At 42.3% G+C, this 17,126-nt stretch overlaps 1 pseudogene across 1 annotated transcript in view; it reads left to right on the forward strand.

Annotated features, from left to right (window-relative positions):
* Nucleotides 1-17,126, forward strand: part of LOC147697001 (suppressor of tumorigenicity 14 protein homolog) — a 381,221-nt pseudogene that overhangs the window by 264,893 nt on the left and 99,202 nt on the right. Inside the window, exons 12-14 of the transcript XR_015299131.1 lie at nt 9,327-9,434; nt 10,520-10,624; nt 12,509-12,550. The product of XR_015299131.1 is annotated as a suppressor of tumorigenicity 14 protein homolog (transcript). The remainder of the gene's footprint in view (nt 1-9,326; nt 9,435-10,519; nt 10,625-12,508; nt 12,551-17,126) is intronic.

Genomic DNA, 17,126 nt, shown 5'->3' on the forward strand with positions numbered 1-17,126 from the left:
TTATGTACATAGTCGAGTATTGGGAAAAGACAGAAAGTTTTTAATTGACAGAGGGGCAAGCCGCACCACAATAAGCCATGACGAAGTCCCAGGGGCACCCCTCTCAGGCTCACAGAATGTTTCCCTTGGTTTTTCAGGACAGCCTATTGTAAATGAGGTATCAGAACCCGTCCCCCTGGCTGTGGGTCCATTATCACGAGTTACAGACCTGTTATTGACGAAATCATGTCCAGAAAATATGTTAGGAATAAAGACATTGAAGGCTCTAGGAGCCATAATATGTTGTTCCCCGGAGGGAGTTAGACTCTTTCTGCGGGATTTCAAGGGTCATTATGTATTACGAGAGTTTGATGTCAGATTGAAAAATGTACCAGATTACTTGTGGGCAAAAGGCCCAACTGATGTAGGTTGTATGCATATCACACCATACCGTGTTACACTCAAGTCAGGAGTTGTTTTACCCCGAATCAGACAATACAAGTTACCACCCGATGCTGTAGTAGCTTTATTGGAAATCATTGAAGAGCTCATTGCCCAAGGAGTGGTCGTGGAGACCGACTCCAATATCTGTAATTCACCCATCATTCCAATTCTTAAACGTACTGATCCCAATGCACCGCCAGTATATCGGCTGGTGATTGATTTAAGAGAACTGAATAAATGCATTGTTCCACAGTATCCTGTGGTCCCCGATATCTCTTCCCTATTGACTGCTATTGATTCTGAAGCAACGTTCTTTACTGTAATTGACCTCAAGAACGCCTTCTTTAGTGTACCCATTGATCCAGAGAGCCAATACCTCTTCGGATTCAGTTTAAATGGACGAAGTTTCAAATTTTCCCGCGCACCTCAAGGATTCACAGAAAGCCCCAGCATCTATAGTCAAGCACTGAAAAGACAACTAGATTGTATTCAAATGCCAGTTAACACCGCTTTACTGCAATACGTCGATGATCTGCGGATCACCGCACGAAGTGAGCCCGAATGTGAACAAGCATCACTGACAGTATTACATTTTCTGGCCGACAAGGGACACAAGGTGTCTCCTTCGAAGCTACAATTCTGTGTTCAGCAAGTTGTGTACCTGGGTCACTTGCTGTCCAAAGTGGGGAGACAGCTCACTCCCGATCGCATTCAGTTAATTGTAAATATGTCACAACCCCAGACACAAAAGGAAGTGCGGGCCTTCATAGGCCTCACCTCGTACTGCAGACAATGGATCCCTCAGTATGCATTTCTAGCTAAACCACTCATTCAGTTAACAACACAGGAGGCAGCGACTTCGACTGTCCTCCCTTGGACTCACACACACAAGCCTTTGAGGAATTAGAGAAAGCCTTATGCCAAGCACCAGTTTTAGCGACACCATGTTACAGCAAACCTTTTACACTTTTTGTTACAGAACGTGATGGTACAGCATTGTCTGTCCTCACTCAAGACCAAGCAGGTTCACATAAGCCTTGCGCTTATTTTTCAAGTACATTGGATTCAGTAGCCCAGGCACTCCCTGCGTGCTTAAAGTCAGTAGCAGCAACAGCATTAGCAATCAAACAGAGCGACTCAATTGTTTTAGGACATCAGTTAACAGTACAAGTTCCACATTCTGTAGAGGTTCTTTTAAACAGAACCCAGACTCAGCACTTAACTATAGCACGACTGACAGGTTACGAATTAACGCTATTCCAGCCACACATAGAAATCAGACGCTGCAGCATTCTGAACCCCGCTACATTGTTACCTACGATTATGACAGATCCAGCTCCGCATGATTGTATAGAGATCATTAATGCAGTAACAAAGCCTCGACGAGACTTAACCGATGTTCCATTGACAAATCCAGACCTGACACTTTATGTGGATGGTTCATGTATGAGAACAAGTACAGGAGAATTAGTGGCCGCGTATGCAGTGACCACTGAAACCGAAGTCAAAGAAACACATCGTATTGACACACTGTCTGCTCAAGCGGCAGAGCTCATTGCTCTGACCCGAGCCTGTATACTAGCCAAGAACAGAAATGTTAACATATACACTGATTCCCGTTATGCGTTCGGAGTTGTACACGACTTCGGAATGTTATGGCAAGAACGAGGTTTTTTGACCTCTCATGGTGCCAAGATCCAACACGGTTCCCTCATTCAAGCACTGTTAGAAGCAATACATCTGCCTTCAGGCATATCCGTCATGAAGTGTAAAGCACATACTAAAGTTACAGATTCTGTTTCCCAGGGTAACGACCTGGCAGACCAGACAGCAAAACATACAGCATTGACTCACAACCAGACAACTGACGTGACAAAGACAATAGTACCGACACATTGTATGACAGTCAGGGATCCCGCACTAGATGTAATCGATATTCAGACACATGCTACCCCAGATGAAATAAAGAAATGGACTGAACTAGGAGGGATCCAGACAGATCAAGGTTGGATGACGAAGGGAAAATCTACATGGTTTCTCCCTGACTCTATGGTTCAAGTCATAATCAATACAGCACATAGTCCAGCACATCTAGGAGAGAAAGCGATGTTAGACAGTTTACAAAATCTCTGGAGCAATAAACACTTACGAGCAGCAGCAAAACAGAAAGTGCGTACTTGCATGATCTGTTGTCAGTTCAATCCAGGTAAAAGCGTCCCTGTAGAACAAGGTGGATTTCATCCTCCCGATCACCCTTTTGAAGTCCTCCAGATGGATTATATCCAGATGGACCGTTGTCGAGGATTCAAATATGTCCTCGTAATTGTTTGTGCACTTTCCCGTTGGACCGAAGCATATCCAGTCCCAGATTACACTGCTCCGACCACTGCCAAGCAGCTGGTTCGAGAATTCTTCCCACGGTACGGCTTGCCTCGTGTCGTGTACTCAGATAACGGACAGCCATTCTCATCCGAATTAATGAAACAAGTTTCCTTGCTGCTAGGATATCAGTGGAAATTCCATTGTGTCCGACATCCCGAAGCCGCAGGCCTTGTAGAGAGGCATAACCAGACACTAAAGACCCGCCTTGCTAAAATATGTCAAGAGAAAGGGGTCGACTGGATAGTCGCCCTGCCAGTTGCACTGTTCTACATGAGAATGGTTGCCCACTCGAGATCAGGACTATCCCCGTACGAAGTGGTCTTTGGCAGACCACCGAGTATGTGGGGGACGCCCATTCCTAAGAAAATTACTGATGTTGATTGTAACATGTTGACAGATTACCTTGCCTCCTTGATGTCTGCACTCCAATCATGTCGTTCACAGGTTGCCGCAGCCTTCCCTGACAACACTGATGTAAAGCCGCATGACGTCCGTCCTGGGGATCTGGTCTTGATTAGGAACTTTGACAGGAAAAGTCCGCTGGAGCCCCGCTGGAAAGAGCCGAAGACCGTCCTTCTTACTACGAGGACAGCAGTAAAGGTGGAAGGCAGAAAGGGGTGGATACACACGAGTCATATTAAACAATGCAATGAACTGAAACCAGACCCAGACTCGTCCACCCCCTCCAAAGACTGTATTGAGCCTAGTGACTTTAAAGTTCCCGAACGAGAGAAAACTCCCCAAGAGGAGTATAAACTAAAACTCCGATCTAGCAAGTCAGACAGTTTAATTGTTTAAGTCCTCCCCTAGGTGAATCGGTTAAATAGTTTCTGACATGTATCCCCTAGATCGAGATAGAGAGAGAGAGAGACAACTCAAGAAACGTACATATTGCAAATCACTCCGTAGTCACTGTATAGTGACATTATTAATTATGTTTTTTCTAAGTCTTCTGATTATTGTTGCCAGTATACTGCTTCCTATCTATTACCCTATTTTCAAGCGTGAACAATCTGCTTACAATGTTTCTGCTGAACATTCTTTTAGTGAATTACCTCCACACGAACTTTCTTACAGACTTGCGCTGCGCAACAACACATTCATTAGTATGTTACATCATTCCCATCAGACTAACAATGCTACAAACTGCTGGATATGTGGCCGACTCCCTCCCTACCAGAAATACAAGGGAGCTCTGCCCCTCTTTCCGTACCCGTTCACTCACAATGGCTCCTGTGGTGCATGGTTTAAAATAATTAATTCCTTAGATCCTGATATTGCTGTTTTCAAAGGGAGTTGGGTTTGGGGAAACTTGAACTTAGTTCTGCTCAATGTCTGTTACCCTGATAAGAAGGGACTCCCCACTAGAATAGGAACTGATCTAGAAAATGAAGTATATGGATTAGGTAATTATACAATTAACCTTATGATTCTTACTGTTGAAGCCGAAGCTGCACCAGTTCTCCCCGCTATGTCAGTATTACCAGTCACTGGTGAATTATGTGTCAGTAAGAAAGGTTCAGTACACTTAGGTCATAGTAAATGTACTACTGTGGTCGAATTCAGTGATCAAGGTAAATCGTCCTTTAGAGCTACCCGTCATTCCTATTTTGTTTGTGGTCATACCGCATACATACGCTTACCTCCAGATTTGGATGGTACCTGTTATATTGCATTCCTTCTGCCACCTGTTTTTCTAGCTCCTCCTGATTATCACAGAAATACATATCTAGTAAAGAATAGACTCCGAAGAGATCTCCCGATTGTCGACTACACAGAAACGGCATGGGAACAATACACAGATTTTAATAAAGGATTCTTTTTCTTCTTAGGCCCCGTCCAAAATAGTAAACTAATACGCAGATTAACTAGAACACTTGAAGCAGTAGTAAATGAAACTGCCTCCGCTTTAGGTAACTTAACCGAAGAGCAGTCCGCCATGCGGGTTGTTGTTCTTCAGAATCGTCTTGTTATTGACGTCATCTTGGCAGATAGAGGTGGAGCCTGTAAGGTCATCGGGTCAAGTTGCTGTGTTTTCATTCCAGAAAACGCGCCATCCGTATACAAAGCTATTACACGTCTTCATAAAATTGCCAATCTGATACATCAGAATCCAGGCACCTGGACTTGGTCCGGTTGGTTCTGGACAACGTTAACCGCTTGGGGATGGAAGATTCTATCCTTCCTAGGCATTGGCCTAGTCCTAGTATTCAGTTGCTGCCTGTGCCTACAGTGTGGGCCAGGGATTTGTGGACTGTGTGCCACATCATGCATTGAACATTCCAGTTTTCTCTCAAGACGTGAAAGAAAGAAAGAAGAGCAAATGATGTTACAAGAACAAACTGATCGATTCATGAGGATCGATATATCATGAAGGGTCCGTAGGGAACAAGGAGGGAATGAGGAAATATAAATTTTATGGTCAAGTTGTGTTCCCTATCGTGTACCCCACCGTCTCCATGTACCAGCTTAAAGTGCATGTAACTTCCCTCCTGTGCCAGCTATGAAGACGCAAATACATTTGCGTCCAACGTTAACACGTCCTCTTTCAGACCCACCCTGAATGGGTTGAATAGTCCGTTCCTAAGTATGCTATGCCAACGTCTTTTTGTAGTGTACTTTACACGTTTTTCAGCTCTGGCAAAGTAGGCCCTGAATCCTGCCATCGAGCCTTTTTCCTGGCTTCTGACTCTGAAAGCCTCAGCCCAGGCTGTCTCTGTACCCGTGAACTCTGACTTACTTCCAGCGCGGCCCACCGCGCTCAGCTCAGCCTGCTGCCTGCCAAGACTGACTACAACCTTCGAATTATCTGTTCCGCTCCTCGAAAATGCATTCCTGCCTACTAGTTTAAGTAAACATCCCCCCAGCTGCAGAGCAGAAGGGCCGGCCTCACTGTCTCCGTGCAAGTAATTCATAGCCTCTGTTACCATGCTCCCATGGAAGGCCCATGCCCCCACGCTTCTCATGCAGACACTTAGGCGCTTATACACGCACTCACAGTCAGTATAGAATAGCTTCTGCCCCAGAGACCTTTTCCGTTCAGATAATATGGTTCCCAAACATCAGATATCAGATATGATAGAAGTACGAGTTGATCTGACATGCCAGACTTCTGTCTCTTTTCGCCAGTGTAAATGTCAAGTCCCCTGCACCCTCCAGTTTCCACGTCAATCACACGTCATGCAGCTGCGCGCGCATCAAGGCCTCAGATTTCTGCTGACATTACAAGATTCTGCTTTGTTGCCACCCACTTATGATACCTATCTGTGACGTTTCTAGCACACACCTCTATGTTCACGCCTAGTTCACGCCTTCTAATTACGTATCACTACCAATGCTGTTATCTTGTTTCTCTCAGCTGTTACGCCTACTGTATTGGTTTCTATAATGTAACTTAAGTATATAAGCTATGTATTGTCAATAAAATGCTGCTCTATCCCTTCCTGAACCCCTTGTGGTTGCAGGAACATGATATCCAGTTCCGGAACGATTCCTTTTTAAGGAATAAAACCCCTAAGAACTCTAACACCACGGACTCTGTTTTTTTCTTTCCGATTGAGTTATTATTGATTAAGTACTTACCTGCATAGAAATTAAGACGGTAAATTAAATATTTACGACATGCCTGGGGCTCTGCTAACCAGATCCAGGGCCTGTGCTCTGATTAAAAGGATATGGTAATTACATGTGATCACAATTGGTATGACAACCTACCTGTAAGCCCCTAGTATATAATAGGGCATATAGATTTAGAGGCCCAGCAGATTTAAAGCACTTAACTGTGCCCTGCTGTGGTACCTTCTGTCATTTTAAAGGCAGCCCTGCTTTGCAGGCTGCTTTTAAGATTACATTATTTGCAAATTCGACTTTGGAATTAGATGTACTTCCAAAGTCTTAAACTTTCAGATGTATACATGATTGTTACCCGCTGAGGTCTACTCCAGGTGCCTCAGGGTAAGGTACCATGTAATAATAAGCAGGGACATTTTAAAAGATGTTTTATATGACCTGGTGTGGGAAAAACTGCTGATTTCGTTTTTTACCATTATAGCACATTGGCTCCATAGTCTAACATGAGACTACTGTAAAAACTATTGACAGGAGTGAGCTAAATTAGTAATTCAAAGACTTAAAAGAATTCAGCTTCACCTGGATTTTACTTGGATTTACCAGGTGCACTGTCGGAGTTGTAGTCCCACACCCCAAGAGGCAAACCAGAGTTTCTGAACCCTTAGCTTGTGCTTTGGACCACTTTCCTGCATCAACACGAAATGAAAGGAAAACAAATTTATAACGCGCAGAACTCAGCCCAATGGGCATCAAGGCGCCAACTCAGCCCAATGGGCATCAAGGCGCCCCAAGGCACTCCTGAAAGTAAGTGTAAAAGTGCTATATTGTGGGTTGCCTGAACGCTTGACTTTTTCCCCGTCCAGCATGACCTTTTTTAAGCCTTGGAGCGTTATTTGCTTCTAAGCTAGTTTCACTTTCAATATTTAAAAAATCATATCTCTGGTTACCTCCATTGGATTTTCGTCATTTTGGTGTCATTTTAATTATAAGAATATTCCCTGTTTTTATAAATTAATGCTGTATTTCTATTGTGGTTGTGTATAACTTTTGGAACATATTGGTGTTTTTAAATGCTTCACATCTCTTAAATTACGCCTGCCTTTTTGCAGCCAGCTACAAAAGTTTGAGCAAGGGAATCATTTATTGAGACCTTGACTGGGCTTTATATTGTGATTGTGGCCTTATTACTAGTGGTAGGTACTTACCTACCCCTATTTATAAATCATCTTCCAACAGTGAACAAAAATATTCTAAAAAACGCTTTTGAAAACTTGGTATAAATTCAAGCCCCTAAAGAAGTGTTGGGCCTCTGTGTATATTCATCTATTATGGTGTTGCTTATTTTAATTATTGGTTTATATTGAGCCACTTGTTACTGCTCATAACTTGCTACCATGCTCAATATTACTTTTTTGTTCCATGTATTGACTTGATAAAACTTTGTTATGTGTTTTACTTTTTAAAAACCAATCACACTATCATATTGGAAACGCTAAATAAATTAAGCTTACTAGCCCGTTCTCGCCATCTAGATCGGCCATTGCTGGGTTGCTGGAGAGTCACCATTCCACCAGTTACAATTTATAATAACTTTCCCTTTGGACCATTGTTTATGTTCCGGTCCTGTTGTAAAGTATCTAGGGCTCTAGTGTAATTTTCCCGATTCATGCCCTTATATAGGTATAACTTATCATATCCTTATATAGGCATAAGAATCATAACCATATTTAGACACAGCCAATGCAGTCCAAATACGGCATGGCTACTTCCGCTAAGCTCCCAGAGTACAACGAGTTCTTGAAGACAACAAGGCTTCAGCAGCACAGGAATTCCCCCTGCTTCAGTATTGATTTGTCCCAGAACTCCTGGAGTGTGTAAAGAACTTCGAGTTCTTAGTGACGTTATTATGTCCACCATTACGTCAAACTCGGTACCTTCCAGGTATAAATATGCCCACATCTGCCCTAACAAACATACAGTGGTTTTGGAGCAGATTGAATAACTACTTGCCCGACGCACTGCTGTATGCGAGTGCCGAAGGAAGCCGACCCTCCCTGCCGACGCACTGAGAGAGACGCTGTCTTTTCTCCTGCTGAGAAATCCAGCTCCAGTGTTTCCCTGCTACCCTTGCGGGTTACTGGGAGATCGAGTCCTGAGAGAGAGATACAAGACCTCCTTCATTCTATAACCAAGGTACGGAGCTGATTAGACCCCTAGAGAATTCTTGGATAGATTCTTTGCTCAAGCTACACCTCACTTACTTCTTACCTTGTACTAGACTGAGGTTAGGTAGGCGTATTTTAGATGCACCAGTTGAGTACTTTTAGTCATTATTTATCATTGTATGTATTTTATCTCTTTTAAGTATCTTATGGCTTAGAAACCATACAAATGCTTTTACAGTATTATTTCATAATACTCCTTTTACTGTACGCACTTTACTTCATAGCAAGTATTACGATTGTAGCAATTAACTTCTCTTGCATGAGAAAGCAGACTGCTCAATAAATAACCTTTTTATTGAAAACGCCGGTCTCTCTATTTCTCTGCACTTCTGGTGAAACGAAGCATGCACGATTGACTGAGCGAAATAGCCATCTATTGTTTCCGAGACTCTGGAGATATTCCTTATTTCAGGCGGAACAAAGTTGTCATGTTATATGGTCGTCAGAGACTCATCCCTTCTTGTGTATTCAAGAACGTTTCTAGTGACCTCTGAGCTAGCTGGCACACACAATTAAGTCTAACATATTCAATAGAGACCTAGTCGACCTAAGTCCTATGTCTAAACTATCGTTTTTGTTATTCCAATGCGCAGAGCCTATTGGGAATATAGGAACTACACTAAATCCCTTAAAGCCATTAATATCAAAGATATAAAAACGTGAATTCTTTGCATAATTCTCATTAAGTTTTAGCTTTAGTTGATACATGTTTGTCATTTTTCTCAGCTTGCCCCAAGCAGTTTAAATGCATGGATGGATCATCATGCGTTCCTTTAAAAAATCAATGTGATGGATGGAAGGACTGTGCAGATGGCAGCGATGAGCGTGATTGTGGTAAGTCACACCGTCCCCTGTAATCACCGGCCATATCATAAAACGATATCAACAGGTGGGCTTACTTTTTTGCAGGCGTCTGTTTGTATAAGCCTGTTCCTTCCTTAATGACAACTTTAATTTCCTTACAACCTTTCCATTTTTTCAGCCCCTCCCCCTTGACCCTCCCATATTTACTACAATGGGCACTGCAGCAAGCAAGGGGTCAGACTAAGTCTGAAAGAGCACCATGCTCGTTATCTGACTCTCACCAATACCGATGGAAAGGAAGTAATGAGGAACTTGTATGGCCAGAGAAGAGGTTTTAAATCACTCCACAGAAGATATCCATTTTTTCTGGCAATATACCACGAAGGCTGTAGTGATGCCTCCAGTCTGACAGTATAATCTTGTAAGAGATCATTGTCACAATATAGTACAGGCTCACTCTTTTCACTTTTCTACAAATCATTTGAGAAACATGAATGGGTTTATACTTTTGTCTTTATTTTTCCCAACAAAACAAATGTTTTCTTTTCTGGTACGAGTCTGACATTATCTACAAAATATCATCTAAAACACCGCCACCTGTGTTGTTATGATCATATGTGTGACGGAAAATGTCCTCATATAAACTCCTTGTTTGTAGTAGAATTGTTGGATCTTGTTTACGCTCTGTAAAAATGCAAATAAAAAAATACATGAATAAAAATAGCAAAGACATCTTCTTGTGCAACAGAACTTTGATTAAACATACCTTTAAATGGACCTCAGTTTGTATAGAGTTGTTATTGCTGCTACTCTAAACGGAGGAGATCTTTTATGCATTTCACAGATTACCTACATACATATTAACTTCATTCATATATGACAGTCTTCCTTGTCATCACAATTTACCAGGTTCCATTAATCATGGCTTGTGAAGTGTTGCTTTTTCAACATAAGCTGCCGCTTGAGTTAACCAATTCTGCACTTAGTGTGACATTTAAAGATGTTCGTATTTTGTCATCAAATTGGCTTTGTATTTTAGTAAGGCTTTGTGCAATGTAGTTATTTGTGTTGAAACCTAATATGATCAAACACATTTTACTTTTCCATATGTTCAGGTTGCAGCCCTGAGGAACTAAACTGTGGCAATGGGAAATGCAGGATGCAATCAAGGATTTGTAATGGACATGATTGCAAGGACAGCAGTGATGAAAGTGATTGCAGTAAGAAACTGAAAAGAGTTTTCAACTTACAAGGAATATGTAACAAAGTATGCCCTTGAAATGTAACAATGACTACCCTTCATAAAGTAATACAATCGGACATATTTCTCTTCATACTTACTGTTCATATCTCTATACTGCCTCCTTGTTCCTGTCTTTTCTAAGTCGTAAGACTATAAGACTTCGCCCCACTACACATTAGAGTCTCCTCCTCCTTTCTGAGTTCCGCTAGAAGCTGGAGACCTGGCTTTTCGAATAACCCTTCGCAAGGATAGGCATACACACCTGCTAAGCGTCAGGTTAATAACTTAACAGAACATAACACAAGACCCCCCAACACAACTGTACCTCACTAATTTTAGTTCTGCCTTTGGAGTATGAAATAAAAAATGCTTTTAAAAGCAGTAGTGTTTACAAGACAAAAACAGAAATCAACATTAATCAAATCTAAAGAGAAGCTAGAAGACTTGACAGAGATGCTTAATAATTTTGAATACTAAAACACATCAAAGCAATCCGTGTTTCAAAGTTGTTAAAATTCATGATGGAAACCAATATTTGAAGATACAAGAAAGATGCCACTGACGTAATAAGTCCTGTACAGTAGGTGACTATAATGGCATAGAGGGAGTTTCAGTACACAAAGGCATGGATCAGTTATTCATTTTAAAAACACTAAAAACAGCATTGCAGATTAGACATAGGAGAGCAATTGAACTAACTGGTTTTATCTCATGCAACAACACGTTCACAGAGAATGGGCATCAATGACATCTTTCTTTTGCTATCAAGTAAATCATCATAAAGGGAACCAGTTCATTCCTGTTTACAAACCAAATAATACATAACATAAGTTCTGGATTGTAAACTCAACAAATTGGCAAAGTATGCTAGCTGCTTCACTGCAAATGATATTTGTTTTCTTAATACAAGTAGCATTAATGAACACATCAATAGAACTTTTGAACAAACCAAACAATTTTAACCCTACAGTTCAAACGGGTATGAATTCAGTAGATCTTCTATCTCTAGGTTTACATACATTAGTGACTAGCAATGCTAAAAGAGAGGTCAGTATTGCAGGGTGCAAGGATAATTACAAACTTAGTGTTACCTTTCATGCAAGGACCCCTGATGAATTTGTCCGGTTTGGAGCTTGATAGGTTTGAGATCATTTGAGATTTTCCTACTAAAGGTTCAATGTAACTCAATCATAATGTCAAACCAACATCCCAGCGCATTCTGTAAATTCATTGCCTATACATCATGAAAAGTGATGTGCAGACAAGTTCATCCCCAACAAGCCTCTAGACCACCTGTCCTCACATCCACAGGAAAACAGTCTTACCTCAATTTCCACTAGCCTGAAAGTTTTCATTTTCTACTAATCCCTGGTCAAGAGAGCATGCTATATTTGTTGAGGATTGCAGTCCATTCATAGACATCCTCCCTTTCTTCACCACTAGAAACGTAAACCCTGACACATGTCCCTAAATATCTGATATAATCCCACTGGGCTCTTTTCTTCTGTCTAATCACTAATGTCTTTCACCCACTAATCAACCCATGAGAACCCTCCCATCTGAAAAAGAACAAGAGGACCAATACATTTGATGCAGAGACCTGTATTTAACATCAAAGCAACAGGTATAAATCCTGGCTGATCCACTCAGTCTCCCATTTTAAGAAGGTTGAGAATGCACAAATGAGATGGCTTATAGAGACTGGTTGCACTATGGTAGTTTGAAACTCGCGTATTAGAGCACAGATGCTATTATCGGGTATTTATGCTCCCTTTCACTAACTTTGCCTTACTACCTCCTACTCCCCACATTTCCTCTACTTTGGCATCTTATTCTCATCATTGTATCTCATCATTTTCAGGTGACGAAAAGAAGCAGTCAAATAAAAGGTTATGTGTAGTCGGTAAGCAAAGTTTCTATTTTATTTATTGGTGTGAAATGGACTGTTATGTGTAGTATGTAAGAGTATGTAATGTTGTGAGAAGTTATTTAAAACCATCACAAATGCAGTTATATCTTTGTTTCTTTCTTGCAATGTACAATGAAAAGTTGATTGTTTTTTGGTTGATTGTCGACGCTGTTTTAGCCATCTCGCTTTCACATTGGCACTGCTTATCAACACTCATTCTCCATTTCTTTCCACCACTCTTAATCAATGGCCCATGCTTCTGCATTTTCTGGCCTTCATCAAGCATTGAGCACTTATTTACAGAAAACGTATTCATTATAGTTCTCTATCAAGGGCATTGAAGTCAACACTTAAAAAATTGAAAAATGCAAAGAGTTTCACAATAGATCTAGTTGCAGTATTTAATGATTATATTCGACCTGTTTCTTGCTACAGATTAAAAACAGGGAACACAGAAATTTAACAAGTGGGAAAAGGTTATACCCAATTCAGAACAACAGCATTATGTTAAATAAATTATCTAATCCAATCTGTACTAAGGAGGTAAAGAGACTTCAGGAACCAACTAGGTGTGCCCCCTGAATATCGAAGCTAGAATGTCCAGGTAGAAAAATATCGATGGCAAAATGTTTAATCCAAAATATGAAAAGGTTACTAAGTAGAGATTTTGTATTCCTACCTTTACCTTGATGATATTTTGGTCTTCAATATTTTGTCCCCAATATTCTTCTATATATTTATTTTCTTTGCCTAGATTTATTTACTTATTTTATTTAACCTCATCGCTGCTATTATTATTTTTCCCCTGTGCTGGGGCCTAATGATAATGGGTGTGGTCGTGACGGAACCATTCCGTCATCAGCACAGCTCAAACGTGTCTGATGACGGAATGGTTCCGTCACCAGCATCGAAGGGGTTAAACAGTTTTATATAGTGCTGGCTAGAACCAGAGGTATCAGAGTGCTTTACAAGGGTTTGAAGTCGAAACGGAATTACAGTATTATGATCATACAAAGGAAAAGGGAGTAAAAGACAATGTACAGAGTACGCAGAACAATAAATACATTGGCAGGAAGGTCAGAAGTACCGGAAGACCATACAAATGATTAGGATAATTGTGCAAGCATAAGTAGCAAGGGATTCTCCAGTATTAGGGGTGTCTTTCATAGATTCACATGCTTGAATATTCCCCTTCGTCGAAGTGGGAGTCCCACGGTACATAAATAGCAGTAATATATATGCATGTATACATGAGAAATATCATAAATAAAAAATACATACATATTGTGTAATAGAAATGTAAGCTTGAAAAAAGTACCATAGAACAGAATAGGCCCATTGAAAAGCCCAATGGAGAATTCACTTTAGTAACTTATAGGAGTCATTATGTGTTGGTCCACATTCCAGCCAATCAGGCTGTAGCCTCCTCTAGAACCTTCTCCTCAGAAGCCCAAGTCCTCAGATTTTCTACCGCACGTCGTGTGAAGGGAGTCTCCCTGAGCTCTGCTCAGTTTTTTTCCAGTTTCTTCCTATTTCTCTTCAAAAATGTCTTCTTCAAAGAAAACTTTGTTCAAGGCTTGTCCATCCAGTGGAAAACTGCGCCTTTTTCATGAGGATCCACACAGTAAGTGTATTTACTGTCTTTATCCGGACCACGTTGCCTCTACCTGCAGGCTCTGTCGCAAATTTCCTCCTAAGACATTGAGGGACAGAGAGGCTCGTCTCCTTCTGTGGCTACAGAAGTTGAAATCATCTGATAATGTGGTTTCCGATGTTGAGAGTATGTCATCTGGTTTTTCGAAATCCTCTCAGAAGCGTGGGTCTGAGACTGAAGTTCCCTCTCCTTTTCTTAAGAAGAGTAAAAAGTTGAGATCTTTCAAGGATGTCTCCTCACAAGACTTGCTTCAGGGCGCGCCTACGGGACCTGGCTCTCTGGCGTCTCGACCCAAGACCATGCCCTCCGTATCTAAAACGGGCATTGGCTCGTCGACGGGCTCGTCGACGCGTCCGTCGACGTCTTCAGCATCTACGAAGTCCGTTTTGGCAATTTCGACATCGACGACTACTTCTTCCATGTCGACCAGCTCTGCCACGACGACGATCATCTCGTCGACGAGCAGCCAAGAGGTGAGACCCATCTCGTCCATTATTATGATCGCGTCGACGAAAAAATCATCGTCGACACACCCACCGTCGACGGTTCCTCCGTCGACTAGGAGCAAGCCATCGTCGTCGACGCCTGTCTCGACGACCGGATCTTCCTCGTCGACGACAATCCCGTCGACGATAACATCGACGTCGACACTGAACTCCCCATTCGACGGCTGCTCCGCCGACGACCACCTCGTCGACGGCAAAGACTGCAGCTTCGTCGACGCCCTCGTCGACGACCAAAAAACCATCGTCTACCAAGTCTAAAGTTCCTACGCCGGATTCAGCGGCGCCAACGAAAAAACAACTAGAGGGTGCTAAAGCTGTACAACTATCGTCGACGGGCTCGTTGCCGACACAACAACCTCTACAATCTACTGCCACCTTCAAAGTGGTTTCTACTTCGTCTCTCAAGACTGTACCACTTATACAATTAAGTCCTATTAGGAGTGGATCTCAGCCTCCAGAAAAATTGTTTCAATCTGGAGCAGAGGAATCTGGAAATGATTCTGAAGTGGATCAAATTTATCAACCAGCATCCAGTCCATCGGAGTTACACATAAAGTGTCAGGACTACAGTGACGAGGATGAGGATGCGGATAATACCGTTGAAGATGGGAATGCCCTTTTTCCAATAGATAGATCACAACAACCAAATTACGAACACTTTACACAGATTCCTCTGTCTATGGTGAAAAACCTGCAACATATGCTGGATGACTACAATCGTAGGTTTCCACCATCGCTGCCTCCTTCCCCAGCACCTCAAGTGCAGCAGCCTCAGCCTCCAGCTCCACACCCTCCGTCTCCAGTGCCTCGACCACAGTCTCCAGCACCTAGGCTTCAAGCTCAGGCGACTGTTGCACCTACGTCTCCTTTGGGTGCTGCTCATGATACAGATAATGAGACTCAAACTCCTCATAACACTGGAGATAATGACACTGATGATGATGAAATGCAGGAATGGGACAATTATAGGGCACAGACACCCTCTACTCCACCAACATCGCCAAGAACTTCGCCACCAGTGGATATCGCGAGTTTTCATAACCTTATGGTTCGTGCAGCGAAGAGGTTCCACTTAACGTTGGAAGCACAACAAACGGAATGTTTTTTGTATGATTTTAAAGACTTACCGCAACGCCAAACTCATACCATTCCTATCATTGACCACATATGGGAAGAAGGTCTAAAGTTAATGGAACGTCCTAACTCCATTCCAGCCATTCTACCTAGACTGGACAAAAAATATAAAGCGCCGCCTACTTCTCCGGCCTGCTTAGTTTAACAACCTAAGGCAGATTCAGTTATCACTCAGGCGGCACAAAAAAGGTCTCGAAATCCAGCCATACCCCTGACATCCCCGCCGGATCAGGATGGCCGTAAATTGGACTCAATTGGAAAGAAATTTACCACAATGGCAGCGACAACGGTAAGAGCTTCCAACGCCTTAGCCATACTAGGTCGATACGACCGCCAAATGTGGTCCGAGATCGCTGGTCTACTCCCTCAAATGCCCGACTCCATCCGGGATGAAGCGCAGGCCATCATTCTCGAGGGAGAAAAGATTTCAACGGAAATAATCGACTGTGCCGTCGATATAGCCTCTACTGGTTTCCGACAACTGGCGGGTGCTGCAGTCTTGCGCCGCCAAGGCTGGCTGAAGTCAACAACCTTCCGTCCGGAAGTTCAATCCAGAGTGCTAGATTTGCCCTACGATGGCGAGTCTCTGTTCGGTAAGCACGTTGATGATGCTTTGGAACTTATAAAAAAGGACACGGATACAGCAAAGTCCTTAACAACTCTTCAATATAGAAAGAGGCCATTTCGTGGGGCACGAGGTAGAGGAGGAGGAACCTCTACTTTTCGAGGCACAGGCCAATATCGAGGATACACTTACAACGACAACAGACAAAGAGGATCCTATCAGTCCCAAAATCGCTCATCCACCTCCAGACCTTACCAACGGAAGTCTTTGAAGGGGGTGATGAGTGCGTTTGATCAAATTTTAGGTATCCTTAGGCTGAATCCTTGTTCTTATAATTAGAGTCCGGAATCCAAGCGATGTAGAAAAAATACTTTTATTAAATATGGTTTAAAACATGAACAGCCGACACGTGTTTCGCCCCCTATGGCGAATTGCGCCGGGGCTTTTTCAAGGCTGTAAAGAATCATAACTGTAAGCACTAGTCGTTAAAAACAGAACGCCTTTGACCCAAAGTGCCTGTGTGGTCGAAACGAAAAGGAAGGTGAGTGGACATGAGCTGGCGTGATTTAGGAGTGAAGAGAAAAAAAAAAAAAAAAGGAGAAAAAAAGAGAAAAAAAGCCCAGTGGTATTTATAAGCTATAAGAAAAAGATCGGATACAGCAGGTCTTAATTCTGTTACCAGAAGTGGTTTCAAGATTAGTGGTTTATGGC

This window comes from Lissotriton vulgaris, chromosome 8 (genome assembly GCF_964263255.1).
Source record: "Lissotriton vulgaris chromosome 8, aLisVul1.2, whole genome shotgun sequence".
In the NCBI taxonomy this organism is placed as follows: domain Eukaryota; kingdom Metazoa; phylum Chordata; class Amphibia; order Caudata; family Salamandridae; genus Lissotriton; species Lissotriton vulgaris.